The following is a 20678-nucleotide window of genomic DNA, read 5'->3' as shown; positions in this document are numbered from 1 at the left end:
GCCCTCCCCTGTTCGGTTTATGTTTGGCGCGGTCGCAGTCCGCGCCTTTGGGGGGTACTGTCACGCCCTGGCTCTGGGACTCTGTTATGTTGAGCCAGGGTGTGTAGTTTCTATGTATTTTGTGTTCTAGGTTCTTTATCTAGCTCATGTGTTTCTGTGTTGGCCCGGGGTGGTTCTCAGAGGCAATGAGTGTCAGCTGTTGCTTGTTGTCTCTGATTGGGAACCATACTTAGGCAGCCTGTTTTCCACAGTGTTTTGTGGGATCTTGTTCCGTGTATGGTTTGTGTCTGTTACCTAGGACTTCACGTATCGTTTTGTTGTTTTGTTTCGTGTGGTGAATCAAATTAAAAGTATGTTCACTCATCACGCTGCGCATTGGTCCACTTCCTCCAACGATCGAGACACAAAGCCTCCTTCACTCATGCTGCCAAACATGCCCTCGTAAAACTGACTATCCTACCGATCCTTGACTTCGGCGATGTCATTTACAAAATAGCCTCCAACACTCTACTCAGCCAATTGGATGTAGTCTATCACAGTGCCATCCGTTTTGTCACCAAAGCCCCATATACTACCCACCATTGTGACCTGTACGCTCTCGTTGGCTGGCCTTCACTACATATTCGTCGCCAAACCCGCTGGCTCCAGGTCATCTATAAATCACTGCTAGGCAAATCCCTGCCTTATCTTAGCTCATTGGTCACCATAGCAACACCCACCCGTAGTATGCGCTCCAGCAGGTATATCTCACTGGTCATCCCCAAAGCCAACACCTCCTTTGGCCGCCATTCCTTCCAGTTCTCTGCTGCCAATGACTGGAACGAACTGCAAAAATCTCTGAAGCTGGAGACTCTTACCTCCCTCACTAACTTTAAGCATCAGTTGTCAGAGCAGCTTACTGATCACTGCACCTGTACACAGCCCATCTGTAATTAGCCCACCCAACTACCTCATCCCCATATTGTTATTTATTTTGCTCATTTGCACCCCAGTATCTTTATTTGCACATCATCTCTTGCACATCTATCACTCCAGTGTTAATACTAAATTGTAATTATTTTTGCACTATGGCCTATTTATTGCCTTACCTCCATAACTTACTACATTTGCACACACTGTATATATATTTTCTGTTGTATTTTTGACTTTATGTTTTGTTTTACCCCATATGTAACTCTGTGTTGTTGTTTTTATCGCACTGCTTTGCTTTATCTTGGCCAGGTCGCAGTTGTAAATGAGAACTTGTTCTCAACTGGCCTACCTGGTGAAATAAAAAATAAAAAAATATATGATGTTGCCATAGAGATTAAATTAGTATTCTAATCCCTGTGTGTGAAGCCTACTTTATATAATCCTGTTATTAGTTATGGCACAGTCAGTCATGTATGCTAATATGTTATGTCTGTCCTTTGCATCCTCCAGAACCACATCATAACCTTACTCACCAGCCATACAAGCCATTTAATATCTGATCCTGTTTCCTTGTGCTGTGCCGTTTTTAGTTAGTTAATAAATACCCTGAACCGGAAACCTTGTCTTCAAACAGCATTCCTGCCTTATTACATATTGGCAATATCACTCCTCAACCTAGCCTAACATACAGTCCACTGTAGTCCTTTTCTTTAAATGCATAGTTTTTCAGTTTTTACTCGATTTCACAGTGTAGAACTAAGCAATAATACGGTATGAATGCATTGTCAATTACAAACACACAACTACTGTACAAACAAAAGCATCCCATTTCTCCCTGTACACCCTAAATGTATCAATTCTATTGTGGCCTCTTTTGACCAAATGGTGCATTCTCACATCTACCCGCCCATGGGAGTTTTAGGCCAGGGTTTCTCAAACACTGTTTTTGTCTTAGCACTACACAGCTGATTCAAATAATCAAACCTTGATGATGAGTTGGTTATTTGAATCAGCTGTTTAGTGCTAGGGCAACAACCAAAACGTGCACCCAGGGGGAGCCCCAGGACAGAGTTTGGAAAACCCTGATTTAGATTACCTACACTTGACCGTCTGATTGAACCCTCCTCCTCCAGGTCTGCTCTCTCTGTGGTCCAGTCTGAGCTGTCAGGGAACCACGCTGCTCTACCGTGTGTCACTGGGATTACTAGAGGTCTCTGTCACAGTCAAACCCCCCTGAACTGCACGGACACACGCATGCAAATGTGCAATGCATGCATACAGTGAGGGAAAAAAGTATTTGATCCCCCGCTGATTTTGTACATTTGCCCACTGACAAAGGTAGGTTTGTTAATGGTAGGTTTATTTGAACAGTGAGAGAGAGAATGACAACAACAAAATCCAGAAAAACGCATGTCAAAAATGTTATAAACTAATTTGCATTTTAAATGAGGGAAATAAGTATTTGACCCCCTCTCAATCAGAAAGATTTCTGGCTCCCAGGTGTCTTTTATACGGGTACGAGCTGAGATTAGGAGCACACTCTTAAAGGGAGTGCTCCTAATCTCAGTTTGTTACCTGTATAAAAGACAGCTGTCCACAGAAGCAATCAATCAATCAGATTCCAAACTCTCCACCATGGCCAAGACCAAAGAGCTCTCCAAGGATGTCAGGGACAAGATTGTAGACCTACACAAGGCTGGAATGGGCTACAAGACCATCGCCAAGCAGCTTGGTGAGAAGGTGACAACAGTTGGTGCGATTATTCACAAATGGAAGAAACACAAAAGACCTGTCAATCTCCCTCGGCCTGGGGCTCCATGCAAGATCTCACCTCGTGGAGTTGCAATGATCATGAGAATGGTGAGGAATCAGCCCAGAACTACACGGGAGGATCTTGTCAATGATCTCAAGGCAGCTGGGACCATAGTCACCAAGAAAACAATTGGTAACACACTACGCCGTGAAGGACTGAAATCCTGCAGCGCCCGCAAGGTCCCCCTGCTCAAGAAACCACATATACAGGCCCGTCTGAAGTTTGCCAATGAACATCTAAATGATTCAGAGGAGAACTGGGTGAAAGTGTTGTGGTCAGATGAGACCAAAATCGAGCTATTTTGCATCAACTCAACTCGCCGTGTTTGGAGGAGGAGGAATGCTGCCTATGCCCCCAAGAACACCATCCCCACCGTCAAACATGGAGGTGGAAACATTATGCTTTGGGGGTGTTTTTCTGCTAAGGGGACAGGACAACTTCACCGCATCAAAGGGACGATGGACGGGGCCATGTACCGTCAAATCTTGGGTGAGAACCTCCTTCCCTCAGCCAGGGCATTGAAAATTGGTCGTGGATGGGTATTCCAGCATGACAATGACCCAAAACACACGGCCAAGGCAACAAAGGAGTGGCTCAAGAAGAAGCACATTAAGGTCCTGGAGTGGCCTAGCCAGTCTCCAGACCTTAATCCCATAGAAAATCTGTGGAGGGAGCTGAAGGTTCGAGTTGCCAAACGTCAGGCTCGAAGCCTTAATGACTTGGAGAAGATCTGCAAAGAGGAGTGGGACAAAATCCCTCCTGAGATGTGTGCAAACCTTTTGGCCAGCTACAAGAAACGTCTGACCTCTGTGATTGCCAATAAGGGTTTTGCCACCAAGTACTAAGTCATGTTTTGCAGAGGGGTCAAATACTTATTTCCCTCATTAAAATGCAAATCAATTTATAACATTTTTGACATGCGTTTTTCTGGATTTTGTTGTTGTTATTCTGTCTCTCACTGTTCAAATAAACCTACCATTAAAATTATAGACTGATCATGTCTTTGTCAGTGGGCAAACGTACAAAATCAGCAGGGGATCAAATACTTTTTCCCCTCACTGTATACTGTATGTACGCTCATACTTTACATATGCACGCACATAGGATACAACATGCAAACCCACACACAAGATATGACAGTCACTGTGCAGGAAGAAGTACAAGGCCGTAGATCAACAGGATGTGTAGGGATGTAGGTTTTCAGGCCAAACCTAATCTAGCGCACCTGATTCTAATAATTAACTGGTTGATAAGCTGAATAAGGTTAGTTACAACTGGGGTTGGAAGGAAAACCTACAGGAGGGTAGCTCTCCAGGTTCAGGGTTGGAGAGCCCTGGTGTAGGGCCACACAAGCCCTTTTACAACAGCAGCAGGTTCCTCTCCCAACTACTGAGCCTTTACCATTATCATACCACACTGACTGGACAATGAATCAGACTGGTCATAACCACTAGTCTTCTACTCCGCAGCATGCACTTTGTTGTCAAGTTGTAGTATTGTGTGTGTGTGTGTGTGTGTGTGTGTGTGTGTGTGTGTGTGTGTGTGTGTGTGTGTGTGTGTGTGTGTGTGTGTGTGTGTGTGTGTGTGTGTGTGTGTGCGTGTTCATGTGACTTAGAAAACAGAAACAATATTCATTGTTAAATGAAACTGTGTGGTTTCTGGTTTGTGATGTTGTCGGCATCACACACTGGAAATAAAGAAGAGAGACTTGAGAATAGGAACCCAGCAGGAAGTGAAACAGCATGTTACAGAGAAGCCCTGCAGAGCCCTGTCTCAACTACGTCAAACAGCCACTATTATGGACAGCATCCACATGGAACACACACACACACACACACACATATATCCCAATACATATATCCATTGTCACATATGTTTCTATACATGTTTTACAGCTGTATATTTATTTTCTATCTATTTATTTTCTATTTTCTATCTGTTTATCCGGTTCTTGTTCTAGACCCCAATCCTCACAGTAGTTGGTTTTGGCACCCTATTCCCTATATAGTGCTTTAGTGCAGAATATGGTGCCATTTGGGACGCAGCCCATGTGAGCTCCCCAGAGCAGCTGTGTATTGTGCTGTATAGTTGGTGTTGCGGGGGAGGCAGGTGGTCTCTGCTTAGTGCGGTGACAGATCTGTAGCATTCTGAGAAAAAGCACGCCTCCCATTCTGAGAAAAAGCCACGCCTCCCAAAGGACAACTTCCCAAGACGGTTAGCCGGTTAAAGGTCGTCAACCACCGACCCTACAAACACACACACACACACCCTCGTTAGGCTGAGGGAGATTAGGGCGCAAGTGGATCGTGAGAGAGTCTTGAACAGCACAGCAGTGAATCAGAATGGATTAATTTGAATTTATAAGATCATAAAAGTAGCAGACCACTCCAACCGGAGACAGCATTAGATATACAAAATGGTCGAAGATGCAAAGACTGGAGGTACATTTCCATTGTCCTCTTTGGCAGCAAGATGGCAGGTGGCCAAGACTAACACTTTACACTCGATTCAGTGAAAAACAACAGGGAGCACCAATCACAAAAATGAACCATTTACAACAGTCTTTTACCAGAACTAATGTGTTATATTCTCGGTTGAAACAGTTTCAACCGCACAGGGGGGCCTGTTTAACCTCTTAAGGATCGGACCCTTTTTTTAAATTTTTGCCTAAAATGACTTACCCAAATCTAATTGCCTCTAGCTCAGGACCTGAAGTAAGGATATGCATATTCTTGATACCATTTGAAAGGAAACACTTTGAAGTTTGTGGACATGTGAAATTAATGAGGAGAATATAACACATTAGTTCTGGTAAAAGATAATACAAACAAAAAAACATGCGTTTTCTACTTTTTTGTTTTGTTTCATCATCTTTGAAATGCAAGAGAAAGGCCACAATATAATATCGCAGTTTAGGCGCAATTTAGATATTGGCCACTAGATGGCAGCAGTGTGTGCGCAAAGTTTCAGATTGATCCATTGAAGCATTGCAATACTGGACTATTTTGTATCAAGTCTGCCCAAATGTGCCGAATTTGTCAATTGATACATTGTCAAGTACATAACTATAGAGAACATACAAAAATGATATGGTAATACAGAATTTAAGTTTACACACTCCCAGGAATGTCATACATGACGGACCATTAGCTTATACATTAACTTTCACACATCTAGATGGCTACATTTTATCTCTGGGACCCTAAGAATGACATATCGAGTCTCCCGAGGGGCACAGTGGTGTAAGGCACTGCATCACAGTGCTAGCTGTGCCAGTAGAGAGCCTGGTTCAAATCCAGAATCTGTCATAGCCAGCTGCGCCCGGGAGACCCATGGGGCGGCGCACAATTAGCCAGGGTAGGGTAGGGGAGGGATTGGCCAGCAGGGATGTAGCTCAGTTGGTAGAGCATTGCGTTTGCAACGCCAGGGTTGTGGGTTTGATTCCCACGGGGGGCCAGTATGAAAATGTATGCATTCACTTAACTGTAAGTCGCTCTGGATAAGAGCGTCTGCTAAATGACAAAAAATGTAAATATCAGAGCAAGATTACTGAATGTAAGTACATTATTTACCTTCAGAGGTGAATGTATCAAACCAGTTGCCGTGCTAAATTTTTTTGTTGTGCACTCTCCTCAAGCAATAGCATGGTATTTTTTCACTGTAATAGCTACTGTAAATTGGATACTGCAGTTAAATTAACAATAATTTAAGCTTTCTGCCCATATAAGACATAAGTTTGCTGTTACTTACAACATATTAGCGCACGTTAGCTCAACGGTCCCGTATATGGGACACCGATCCCGTAGAGGTTAAGAGTCACCTCGTGAAAGAATACCCTTAGGTTTAAATGACTAAATTATCTGAACAGGGAAAAAAAATAAACCACATTAACTGGGAATTCATTACATAGGATGAAAAAACAATACTCCGAGCCGCAGCTGCATACTAATCAGACACAGAGAACTGATACTAAACTCAGCAAAAAAAGAAACGTCCCTTTTTCAGGACCCTGTCTTTCAAAGATAATTCGTAAAAATCCAAATAACTTCACAGATCTTCATTGTAAAGGGTTTAAACACTGTTTCCCATGCTTGTTTAATGAACCATAAACAATTAATGAACATGCACCTGTGGAACGGTCGTTAAGACACTAACAGCTTACAGACGGTAGGCAATTAAGGTCACAGTTATGAAAACTTAGGACACTAAAGAGGCCTTTCTACTGACTCTGACAAACACCAAAAGAAAGATGCCCAGGGTCCCTGCTCATCTGCGTGAACTTGCCTTAGGCATGCTGCAAGGAGGCATGAGGACTGCAGATGTGGCCAGGGCAATAAATTGCAATGTCCATACAGTGAGACGCCTAAGACAGCACTACATGTAGACAGGACGGACAGCTGATCGTCCTCGCAGTGGCAGACCACGTGTAACAACACCTGCACAGGATCGGTACATCCGAACATCACACCTGCGGGACAGGTACAGGATGGCTACAACAACTGCCCGAGTTACACCAGGTTCGCACAATCCCTCCATCAGTGCTCAGACTGTCCGCAATAGGCTGAGAGAGGCTGGACTGAGGGCTAGTAGGCCTGTTGTAAGGCAGGTCCTCACCAGACATCACCGGCAACAACGTCGCCTATGGGCACAAATCCACCGTCACTGGACCAGACAGGACTGGCAAAAAGTGCTCTTCACTGACCAGTCACGGTTTTGTCTCACATGGGGTGATGGTCAGATTCGCGTTTATCGTCGAAGGAATTAGTGTTACACCGAGGCCTGTACTCTGGAGCGGGATCGATTTGGAGGTGGAGGGTCCGTCATGGTCTGGGGCGGTGTGTCACAGCATCATCGGACTGAGCTTGTTGTCATTGCAGGCAATCTCAATGCTGTGCGTTACAGGGAAGACATCCTCCTCCCTCATGTGGTACCCTTCCTGCAGGCTCATCCTGACATGACCCTCCAGCATGACAATGTCACCAGCCATACTGCTCGTTCTGTGCATGATTTCCTGCAAGACAGGAATGTCAGTTTTCTGCCATGGCCAGCGAAGAGCCCGGATCTCAATCCCATTGAGCATGTCTGAGACCTGTTGGATCGGAGGGTGAGGGCTAGGGCCATTCCCCCCAGAAATGCCCGGGAACTTGCAGGAGCCTTGGTGGAAGAGAGGGGTAACATCTCACAGCAATAACTGGCAAATCTGGTGCAGTCCATGAGGAGGAGATGCACTGCAGTCCTTAATGCAGCTGGTGGCCACACCAGATACTGACTGTTACTTTTCATTTTGACCCCCCCTTTGTTCAGGGACACATTATTCCATTTCTGTTAGTCACATGTCTGTGGAACTTGTTCAGTTTATGTCTCAGTTGTTGAATCTTGTTATGTTCATACAAATATTTACACATGTTAAGTTTGCTGAAAATAAACACAGTTGACAGTGAGAGGACATTTCTTTTTTTGCTGAGTTTATATACTCGTTGTCGGGGTGGGATTGGGGTGGCTTTTGAGCATTTCTTTAGATTCCTCATGTCTAACTCATTGTTAGAAAAAAGTTTGGTCCAAATCGGATGTTAGGTATTATATTTATTAAATATTATATGAATCCTATAAATTACAATGGCCAATTTGGATGCAATCAATTCGCTTAAATTCTCAAAGATCAAATTATATTTCAACAAAATAATGTTGCAGGAATGCTAATCTTATCTGTTTCTGACAACAGAAAGGATTTCAGAACAATCTGCGATGGTGGGTGTTGAAATCCTCTTTCTTGTGCATTTTGAGGTGGAACGACCCAGAGGACCACTGTATTGTAATTGCAGTTTTGCCAAAAAAAAGACCGAAAGAAAGTACAAGCCAGACGAAAACGGTCTGCTTTTGATCAGGCAGGAGGGGCGGAGCACTCTGGAGCTATTTTTATCCATTTGTCTGCCTCTCAAATTAAGCAATGGACCGTTGGTGTTATTAAAGCCCCGTACATCAAGCTGCCTAACGCTACAGAAACAGGAGATAGGCTCCTGCCCATTCTGGTTGGGACAAGGCCTTACTTAGGGCATTGTGTATGTCCTTCTACAGAGCACCAATGGCATAGGGCTGCTCACTCTGCCTGCTACTGCTCTGCTACTTCTCTGCCTGGTGCTTGGCATTATTCCCCCCTGCCAGCCCATGGATACTTTCAGACCAATGTATCACTTTAGTTCTTGTTTTGTTTGGATTACAAAGGTATTGAGTTTATTTAATGAAGCTGAACAAAGGTTCAATTTAAGATTAATTGGCAAAAAAGCAAAGTGATGAGGTAGTAAAAAGTGATGGCTGTATAGAAAAGAGATGGCTGTATAGAAACAAGATGGCTGTATAGAAAAGTGATGGCTGTATAGATAAGTGATGGCTGTATAAAAAAGAGATGGCTGTATAGAAAAGAGATGGCTGTATAGAAAAGAGATGGCTGTATAGAAAAGTCAGAGAGAGAAACAGAGGGCATGCAACAACAGGCCAATACATTGATGACATGTTTAGAATTCTGTGAGATAAAACTAACACACAGTATGTATGTGTGTGGGGGGGGTCGGAGGCACTGTCACAAAGCAGTGTTGATGAGAGAGAGATAAAGAGAGAGAATGAGGGAAGGAGAGAGGGTGATAGAGAGATTGGGAGAGTGAACAGCTCAATGTAAACAGGCTGTCAGAAAAGAAAGTGCAGGGACATTTTCACCCTGCAGAGGCTGGGAAAAGAATCACTCACCAGGGCAGAGAGCGGGAGAGAAGAGAGGGAGAAGACAATGACCAGGGAGAGTCCACGACAGTGAGAGAGAGGGAGAGAGAGAGAGAGAGAGAGAGAGAGAGAGAGAGAGAGAGAGAGAGAGAGAGAGAGAGAGAGAGAGAGAGAGAGAGAGAGAGAGAGAGAGAGAGAGAGAGAGAAAATGAGAGAGAGAGAGAGAGAGAGAAAAAGAGAGAGAGAGAGAGAGAGAGAGAGAAAACGAGAGAGAGAGAGAGAGAGAGAGAGAAAAAACAAGAGAGAGAGAGAGAGAGAGAGAGAGAGAGAGAGAGAGAGAGAGAGAGAAAAAAAACAAGAGAGAGAGAGAGAGAGAGAGAGAGAGAGAGAAAAGGCTTAATTAATTCAGGCTGGATGGGAGGGAGGGATGTTGCTGCCTCTACTGTGGCTCCAGTGCCTCTGCTATGCCTCTCTGTGTAGCTGGAGCTGTGCTGTGTTGCTGTAGCTGCCTGTTTGTGTTGTGAGGGGCTGCTCACTGCTCTGCCCACGAGGAAAGAGAGACCAACCCATGCCCCGGCAGGCTTGGAAAGGACTGCCTATCAACCCATACTGAAGAAAGGATCACACACAGGGATGGGCAGAGGTAGGGGACAAGCTATGTTTCTCTCTCTGTCTCTGTCTCTGATTCTGTCGCTGTGTTCTTCTCTGTTTCTCTGGTTTATCTTTCCTGGTTTCTCTCTCTCTCTCTGTTTCTCTCTCTCTCTGTTTCTCTCTCTCTCTGTTTCTCGTCATGTTTCTCTCTCTCTCTCTTTGCGGAATATCGTTCTCCATTGATCATTGCTTTCTGACCAGGCTCTGACCAGTACCTGTGTCACTGGAATTTGTGTGTGTGTTTATTTGTCCTTCCATCCTGCCAAGTCCTTTCACTTTCACTCTTTCTGTTTTATCCTGTAGCAGCGTGTTGATAATCTGGTTGTTGTGGTCAGTTTCTTAGTGACAATGACTCTAAAAGTTGTTTTGGTCTAATGGTTGCCAGTTTGTGTGCTTGTGCTGATTGTGGATGTGATGGCTGTATGGGGGAGATAAACAAACACTGTTACTCGGTCATTCCACTGAACTCACCCTACTGTCCTTTCTCTCAGACACATTGAGCCGGATTAGGGTTGACTATTTATTTCTTATGCTTGCTGATGTGTGAGACACATAGTCAAGTTTTTGGACATATTTCTAGACTGTCTATATATACACACACGAAGGTGAATCAACGGTGCAGCGTTTTTGTCATAGTTTATTTCCCACAAGAGCTTGATTTGTCTGAATAGTTGCCTTCTCATAAACAGATTAGACTCTAGCACATTTTCGCACATGCAAACACATGCAGCACATTCTTGAGAGAGTTGATTGATAGCTGTCATAGATTGTCACTCCTCTCCTCCGTGTGTCAAGGCTGCTGCCAACGTTTACCTTGAGTTGTGCTCTCTCTTTCTCTCTATCTCCCTCTTTCTCGCTTTCTCTTTTTTTTAAATTCTCTCTCTCTCTCTCTCTCTCTCTCTCTCTCTCTCTCTCTCTCTCTCTCTCTCTCTCTCTCTCTCTCTCTCTCTCTCTCTCTCTCTCTCTCTCTCTCTCTCTCTCTCTCTCTCTCTCTCTCTCTCTCGTGTGATTTAGGCACCAGACTTCGATTAATCTCCAATCGGCACTCTTAATTACGCCTCATCATCCGATTACCGAAAGCAATGGTTATTCAGGCCCAGACAGTATGTCTGATTCACAGGCTGACTAATAAACAATGAAGGATGTTCTAGCACGATGCGCTCTGAGTGAAGACCTGCCTGAATGAGAGGCTCATTCACCACTAGCCAATTGACTATGCTGCTCACCTTCTCAGAGCTCAGAGAGAGAGAGACTGCTGGGAAATTGGAGGGTGCGCGTGCCTGTGAGTGAGGTAACTGAGTGAGTGAGTGCTTGTGTACATGCGTTTGTTATGTGTGCGCGTATACTGTAGGAGTGTCCGTGGTGCCACTTAGATTCATGTTTACATTCACCATGAAGGTGTTAGGTTTGTAATAGCAGGTAGTGGTTGAGGAAGTGAAACGATGTGGGATGATGACTGACATCCCTCTGTAGCCATGGTGGACAGCTTGGCCGCTCCTGCTTCATGACATGGAGTGAGAAAGGATCAATAGATTAATAATAATCTGCTTCCAGTGGTTCCATGGGATTAACATGACCATGAGATGCCTCCAGGTGATTGAATACTAACAGAAATCTGCATCTCAAATGGCACCCTAGTCCTATACGTAGTGTACTATATTTGATTTGTAGTGCTGAGCGCTTAGTGCTTTTTGAGGTCCGTTCGGTTTTTCTATTTCAGTTTAGATTATTGATTTTTACATTAAATGCACTATGCATTATGTGGGTTAAATGCTGTAATAACACAGAATAAAACAATTAACACAAATTCCATGATGGTAGTGACTGCCCATTACTGCTTATCAACCAAATACATCTATTAAGCCCAGCTATCAGAAAAGATGCTCAGCTGTAACCATTGAATTAGAATGAAGTTCTATGTCCATTACATTATTTTTAATTATATGGTTATAGCCAGTCATCCTTGCCTTTGAATGGGGAATGCTGTTCTACTCATTCTAATTCTATCGCTCTAACTAATCTTGGTTAACATGTTGTTGCTTTCTCTCTTGGGGAGTTTATCAACGGTCCTAGGTCAAGGGGCTGTCACATTAAGTTAGTATGGTAGATAATAGTAGTAAGTTAAGGGTAATTGGACAAAATTATAAATTGGAGCTGGCCAGAAGGGATAAGGAATGACCCGAGACTAGGGATGTGAACAGGCCTGGACTTGCTTGCTTGCCCATGCATGGCCTTTAGTATCTAGTACAGTACACTGCAGCTTGGCTTCACCATCACCGCCACGACACGCACGGCTCCACCATTTAAAACCAATCCCCCTCTGTTGCCATAACACCCAGCTGCCCCTCCATAAATACTGGTGGTATTTCTGAGCCTTTCTCCGTCCCCAGGAGCATAGAGAGCCCTAACAGCCTTCTGGCTGCGGAGCTCTGCTGCTTGCTCAGCTGAGGAGGTGCACAGGGGTGAGAAAGCGGAATAAAAACATTCAGGCTAAATGTTGTGTGATGAGGAGTTGGGGAAGACACTAAATACAAGATCCTATTTAGAAAGATGACAGCGTTGAGTTGTGATTACAGTGGCTTGCGAAAGTATTCACCCCCCTTGGCATTTTTCCTATTTTGTTGCCTTACAACCTGGAATTAAAATGGATTTTTTTGGGGTTTGTATCATTTGATTTACACAACATGCCTACCACTTTGAAGATGCACAATATTTTTTATTGTGAAACAAACAAGAAATAAGACAAAAAAACAGAAGAATTGAGCGTGCATAACTTTCTTTTGCAGCAATTACAGCTACAAGTCTCTTGGGGTATGTCTTTATGAGCTTGGCACATCTAGCCATTGGGATCTCTGCCCATTCTTCAAGGCAAAACTGCTCCAGCCCCTTCAAGTTGGATGGGTTCCGCTGGTGTACAGTTAAGTCATACCACAGATTCTCAATTGGATTGAGGTCTGGGCTTTGAATAGGCCATTCCAAGACATTTAAATGTTTTCCCTTTAAACCACTCGAGTGTTGCTTTAGCAGTATGCTTAGGGTCATTGTCCTGCTGGAAGGTGAACCTCCGTCCCAGTCTCAAATCTCTGGAAGACTGAAACAGGTTTCCTTCAAGAATTTCCCTGTATTTAACGCCATCCATCATTCCTTCAATTCTGACCAGTTTCCCAGTCCCTGCCGATGAAAAACATCCCCACAGCATGATGCTGCCACCACCATGCTTCACTGTGGGGATGGTGTTCTCGGGGTGATGAGAGGTGTTGGGTTTGCGCCAGATATTGCGTTTTCCTTGATGGCCAAAAAGCTCAATTTTAGTCTCATCTGACCAGAGTACTTTCTTCCATATGTTTGGGGAGTCTCCCACATGCCTTTTCTTTAAGCAATGGCTTTTTTCTGGCCACTCTTCCATAACGCCCAGCTCTGTGGAGTGTACGGCTTAAAGTGGTCCTATGGACAGATACTCCAATCTCCTCTGTGGAGCTTTGCAGCTCCTTCAGGGTTATCTTTGGTCTCTTTGTTGCATCTCTGTTTAATGCCCTCCTTGCCTGGTCCGTGAGTTTTGGTGGGCGGCCCTCTCTTGGCAGGTTTGTTGTGATGCCATATTCTTTCCATTTTTTAATAATGGATTTAATGGTGCTCCGTGGGATGTTCAAAGTTTCTGATCTTTTTTTATAACCCAACCCTGATCTGTACTTCTCCACAACTTTGTCCCTGACCTGTTTGGAGAACTCCTTGGTCTTCATGGTGCCGCTTGCTTGGTGGTGCCCCTTGCTTAGTGTTGTTGCAGGCTCTGGGGCCTTTCAGAACAGGTGTATATATACTGGGATAATGAGACAGATCATTTGACACTTAGATTGCACACAGGTGGACCTTATTTAACTAATTATGTGACTTCTGAAGGTAATTGGTTGCACCAGATCTTATTTAGGGGCTTCATAGCAAAGGGGGTGAATACATATGCACGCACCACTTTGCCGTTATCTATTTTATCATTCTCTAGTACCTGGGTGTATCACTTCGTCTTTTTCCACAGAAAGACCATCCTAATCCATGTCAAACATGACTGGCCTTTAGTGAGAATTGAAGCTTCCTCTCAGGAGCTTTTCACTACCAGCCAGTGTCAGTGGCCTTTTCTCATTTGGGAAAAAGTCAGTTCTCCGCCCTCTCTCCTCCGTTCTCTCTCCTCTGTGACCCGGAAACCTACCGAGTGGTCGAGGAGAGTGTCAATTAGTCAGTAGACGGTCCTCCCCTCCTTGATAACCTCCTTTTGGCAAGGAAGTGTATCCTACCTGAGTCCTTCGTGGAATAGTTTAGAAATCTGCCCCACCCCATTTGAATCAGCTATTGTGTTCTCGAAGGAGAAAGCATGCAAACATTTAAACATGATATGCTACTTATCCTTTTATCTATAAAATGTCTTGCACCAGTAGCTAAATGTATTTTTAATCACTTTATACATTTATTTTGGGATTCCACCCTGTACACGTAATTTGCCTGATGACGCGCGATTGGAGAAAGAGAGTGTCATTTCATACAAGCACATTTTCCTCCACTTTCCCTCTCCTCGATTACCTTTGACCTTTTCCAAAAGGAGGCCAGAGAAGACTGAGGAGAGAGGACACAGGAGGTTGTGCAAATCCAATTGGGAAAAGGCAAACGTGTCCAAATCTACAAATCCATGGTTTGCCTCCGGTAATGAGCCTGGCTGAATGGTTAAAGCAGGAAGCACCCTTAATGAGCAGGGCTCAAGTGGTTAAATCCCTATTAGACGGACCTGTATACTCTACTACACCTCAACGATTGGGCTTGATGCTCTTTCCTCAGTGTTTCAGTCCGGGTGTGTGTGTCATTCAAATTGACTATTAGTCCCGCTCTCTTATGGCAAGGCTGTGATATTAAGTAGAGCTGAGCACAGACTCATAGAACTGATCCTAGATTGATGAGAACAATACAGTTGTCATGACGATTGTCAGGTTACACTCATGCACCACAAAAACACAATGGGTGTGTAGAGTGACTGTGAACGTCTGAGAATACAAGCTAAGATGTGGCATACTTTAAGGTGTTGCCTATGTGGTTTTCACAAAGTATGTTAGAGAGCTATGATAGGCAGATAGGCCTGACACACATATACACAAAAATACATAAAAAACAGGTGACACCCAAATGAGCAGTAGGGGATTGCGGATGTGCGCAGATCAGAGGCCATTACCTACGTCCCTATGGATGTTCAGGCCCAGAGTGACCTCATAGGTTCAGGGCATATGAGATAGAATTGCGTGTTAGTGTTCTTTAGCCATGATTACCTGAAAATGTATTTTGTAGGCTGAGAAAGAATCCCTGACTGTAAATTGTAGGAAACATTTTCTTCAGAGCAATTCTTTTTTGGATATTGTTTTGTTTGAGGCTCAGCATTTTTTTGCCTTGTAGACCGTAAGCAAAGTGCAGTAGAAAACTACAAAGAACCTGTTATATAATCAAAACAAATACATTTGTTTACTCATAGAAAGGTTTATCTCTGTTCCTTCTTTGCCTTAAACACTTAGTGGTCTACAAAATGCCTTGCTTTAGTGGTCTACAAAATGCCTTGCTTTAGTGGTCTACAAAATGCCTGTTATGATTTAACTGGATAAGAACCCAAATGCAGACAAGTACACCAAGCCAGAGAAGTTTTAACAGGTTTATTTACAATGTTCAAAGTCCAGGTTTCCAAATATATGGGAAGAGCAAGTCCAGGTACAGGGAGGGTAACAGATCCAGATCAGGGCAGGTGTGGTACCGTAATGTCCTAGTGTCCGTGGTGAGTCCAAAAGAGAGGTCCGGTAATGGAGAGCAGGATGGTGGTGGCAGGAGTGAAGCGGAGGCAGGAGTCAGGTTCCAAATATATGGTCGTCTTGACTATGATCTGACGATGAGTGGTAAGTTTGACCGGGTCTTAAAGGCTGAGGTGATTATGGTGAATGAGCTGCAGCTGGAACCCTGACTCCCGCACACCAGACTTCACTCCTGCAATCAAGGACAGACAGAGGGGAGGGAGAGAGCAGAGAGAGCTACCTATCAGCAGTAGGCCTAACAGTACCCCCCCCTCTACGGACGCCACCTGGCGGCCGACGGGGTTTATCGGGATGTAACCTATGAAACTCTCGGACCAGAGCAGGATCCACAATGAAGCTCCTGGGCACCCAGGAACGTTCCTCGGGACCATAACCCTCCCAATCCACCAGGTACTGGAAACCACGACCTCGGCGGCGAACATCCAGAAGTCGCCGGACAGTGTAGACCGGACCCCCACCCACGATCCTGGGCGGAGGAGGGGGACGAGAGGGCGGGCACAAAGGGCTAACCGACACAGGCTTAATCTGGGAAACATGAAAGGTGGAATGAACCCGTAGGGAGGCAGGAAGCTGTAGCTTGACCGCGCAGGGGGTTAACAATAGACAGTATCTTGAACGGTCCTATAAAACGAGGCGCCATCTTCTTAGACTCCACCTTCAATGGAAGGTCCCGTGACTTCAGCCATACCTCTTGACCAGGAGAGTAACCGGGAGCCTGGGACCGGTGACGGTTGGCTTGCCTCTGCATGTACGCCGAAGCTCGGGACAGAGCTACCCTGGCCTTCCTCCAGACCTTGAAGCAGCGGCGCATGTGGGACTGCACCGAGGGTACCGCAAGTTCCCTCTCTTGGGAAGGGAACAGGGGAGGTTGATAACCCAGAGCACACAGAAAAGGAGACAAACCAGAGGAAGCGTTAGTCAAGGTGTTATGAGCATATTCCACCCAGGGGAGCATGGAGCTCCATGACCCAGGGTTAGACCCAGTGACACAGCGAAGAGCGGTCTCCATCTCCTGGTTCGCTCTCTCGGCTTGCCCGTTGGTCTGGGGGTGATATCCAGAGGACAGGCTGGATGTAATGCCCAAAGCTTTACAGAAAGCTTTCCACACCTGGGAGACAAACTGGGGACCCCTGTCAGAGACAATATCCGTGGGTAGACCATGAGAGCGGAACACATGTTCAACCAAAATATCAGCCGTCTCTCTGGCAGTGGGCAGTTTAGGTAGGGCCAAAAAATGAGCGAACTTAGAAAAACGATCAATCACCGTAAGAATGACAGTCTTACCAGACGAGGGGGAAGTCCAGTGACAAAATCCATAGCGATATGCGACCAGGGCCGGCTGGGTATAGGTAGAGGTCGTAGATGACCAGCGCTGGCCTGGGTGGAGTTTTTACTTCGTGCACATACCGTATAAGCAGCAATGAAGGCTCGAGTGTCCGCCTCCATCGTGGCCCACCAGAACTTCCGTCGCACAAAGTCAAGGGTCCGCGAAACTCCAGGGTGACAGGTAAGGGGAGACGAGTGAGCCCACTGAAGTACCTGGGAGCGAGCAGACTCAGGGACAAACATCCGGTTAGGAGGACCCCTCCCAGGGTCAGCTTGATGATGTTGAGCCTGTCTAACAATCCCTCGATGTCACATGTGATGACTGCAATACTGCAGGTAGGAGGCAAAATGGGTTCAGGGTTACTACCAGTATCAACAGCCGAATGAACACGAGACAGGGCGTCAGGCTTGACGTTGCGTGACCCAGGACGGTAAGACAGAGAAAAATTGAATCTCCCAAAAAATAGTGCCCACCTGGCTTGACGGGGGTTGAGCTGCTTCGCTGACTGGAGGTAAGCCAGATTCTTATGATCCGTCCAAACGATGAAGGGTTGTTCCGCCCCCTCCAACCAATGTCGCCACTCCTCGAGAGCCAGCTTAACGGCGAGCAGTTCACGATTTCCAACATCATAATTCCTCTCTGCCTGAGAAAGTTTCCTTGAGAGAAAAGCACAGGGATGCAGTTTGTTATCTTCAGGAGAACGTTGTGACAACACTGCACCTACCCCAGTGTCGGATGCATCCACCTCCACGACAAACTGGCGGTCGGGGTCCGGCTGCATCAGAATGGGAGCCGAGGCGAAGCGATGTTTCAGTTCTTCGAACGCTGATTCGGCCCCTTCATTCCAAGCGAACGGTCGTGAGATGGAGGTGAGAGCGGTGAGTGGCGCCGCAATGCGGCTGTAGTCCTTGATGAACCTCCTATAGAAGTTCGCAAACCCCAGGAATCGTTGAAGTTGTTTGCGGGTAGAGGGAGCTGGCCAGTCCGTGACAGCAGAGATCTTAGCTGGGTCCATCCGCAACTCCCCTGAGCTATGATGTAACCCAAAAAAGAGGTCTCAGACACATGAAATTCACATTTCTCCATCTTCACAAACAGTTTGTTCTCCAACAACCTTTGCAACACCTGGCGCACATGCAGTTCATGTTCCTGGGAGGACTCTGAGAAAATCAAGATATCATCCAGATAGACAAAAACAAACCGATTCAACATGTCCCGAAGGACATCATTGACTAGTGCCTGAAAAACAGCAGGGGCATTAGACAACCCAAAAGGCATAACCAGATACTCAAAATGTCCCAAGGGTGTGTTGAAGGCAGTCTTCCATTCATCACCCTTACGAATGCGCACCAGGTGATACGCATTTCGTAGATCCAGTTTCGTAAAGATGGTAGCACCATGAAGGAGGGGAAAAGCAGAATTAATCAAAGGCAGAGAATACTTGTTCTTAATGGTGATGTTGTTAAGTCCACGGTAATCAATACAGGGTCTGAGGGTCTTATCCTTCTTAGCAACAAAAAAGAATCCCGCTCCTACAGGTGACGAGGAAGGACGCATAATACCTGCCGCCAAGGAGTCCCGAATGTAGTTCTCCATAGCCTCCGTCTCCGGCCGGGAGAGATTGTACAGGCGACTGCTGGGGGAGCGGGGCTCCTGGCTGGAGGTCAATGGCGCAGTCGTAAGGCCGGTGAGGAGGAAGAGAAGTAGCTCTGTGTTTGCAGAAAACGGATGCCAGGTCATGATACACGTCAGGAACAGCAGAAAGATCCATGGACTCCAGTGGAGGTTGAGGCACAGTACTGGCAGGAGTCTGAGCAGAACACAAACAATTCACATGACAAAATGTGCTCCATGAAACAATGCTACCTGTCACCCAATCAATGTGTGGATTGTGTTTTATGAGCCAGGGGATACCAAGGACCAGGGGAGTCTGTGGGCAGTCGATAATATGGAATTGAATGTTCTCCTGATGATTTCCGAACACTCTAAGACAAACAGGAACAGTCTGATGGGTAATGCGGGTCAACAATTGTCCATTTAGACCCTTAGCCTGCAGCGGACAGTCCATAGGAACAGTCTCCAAATCCATTTGTTGAGCCCACTCTCTATCCAAAAAGCTTTCGTCGGCACCAGAGTCAATCAGCGCACTAACAGAGAAATTCTGGGACTGCCACTGGAGGGATGCCTGGAGCAGAATGCGGGAGAAGAGGAAGAATCCGCTGCTCGGCTCACCAAAACTTCTCCCATTAATGATGAGCCGGCCCTTTTCCCGGACGAACTGGGCAGGAAGGAACGAAATGACCAGCTTCTCCACAATACAGGCAGACCCGAGCCTGAATACGACGTGCACGCTCCTCTGAGGACAACCGTGCACGACCCACCTCCATGGCTTCGGGTTCAGTGCTCCTCGTATCGACTCGGGAAGACACGGCTCTCTCCGTAGGGACGATGCAGGGAGGAGTTTGTTGATGACAGACAGGTTGCTTGGAACTAACACTCCTCTCCCGGCGGCGCTCCCGAATCCGATTATCCAACCTGATAGTGAGTGAAATAAGATTATCCAGCGTAGGCGATTCATCATATGACACCAATTCATCTTTTAAGGTCTCAGACAAAGCATTGATGAACACTCCTTGTAATGCCTCGTCATTCCAACCACTCACTGCTGCTAAAGTCCGAAACTCCACTGCCATCTCCGCCACACTACGAGCCCCCTGCCGAAGAGAAAACAGCCGTTTCGCAGCCTCCTTGCCTCGTACGGGGTGGTCAAAACCTTCCTCATCTCCGTGGTGAAGGCAACGTAAGCGTTGCAAATGTCCGACTGACTCTCCCAGACCGCGGATCCCCAGGCACGAGCGGAACCGCTAGTAGAGTTGATAAGGTAGGCAATACGGGCTCTTTCTGAGGCGTAGGTGAGGGGCTGTTGTTCAAACACTAACGAGCATTGAGTCAAAAAATCGCCACAGGTTCCCATGTTCCCGTCATAGCGCTCTGGAGCAGGAACAAAAGGCTCTCTGATCTGGGCTGAAGGGGTAGTAAGGGCAGATACTTGATTGGAGAGTAATTGAACCTGATTAAGCAGCACCTGACTGTCCTCAGCAATCGTTTTAAACAGGGTATCATGTTGGCCAAGTAAAATGCCCTGATTGGCTATGGCAGTCCAAATTTGAGTGCACTCTGGGGTGGTATCCGAGCTACTGTCTGCTGGGTTCATGTTGGTCAGATCATACTGTTATGATTTAACTGGATAAGAACCCAAATGCAGACAAGTACACCAAGCCAGAGAAGTTTTAACAGGTTTATTTACAATGTTCAAAGTCCAGGTTTCCAAATATATGGGAAGAGCAAGTCCAGGTACAGGGAGGGTAACAGATCCAGATCAGGGCAGGTGTGGTACCGTAATGTCCTAGTGTCCGTGGTGAGTCCAAAAGAG

This window comes from Coregonus clupeaformis, chromosome 40, assembly GCF_020615455.1.
Source record: "Coregonus clupeaformis isolate EN_2021a chromosome 40, ASM2061545v1, whole genome shotgun sequence".
Classification (NCBI taxonomy): domain Eukaryota; kingdom Metazoa; phylum Chordata; class Actinopteri; order Salmoniformes; family Salmonidae; genus Coregonus; species Coregonus clupeaformis.
Note: the sequence above shows the minus strand (reverse complement) of the source record.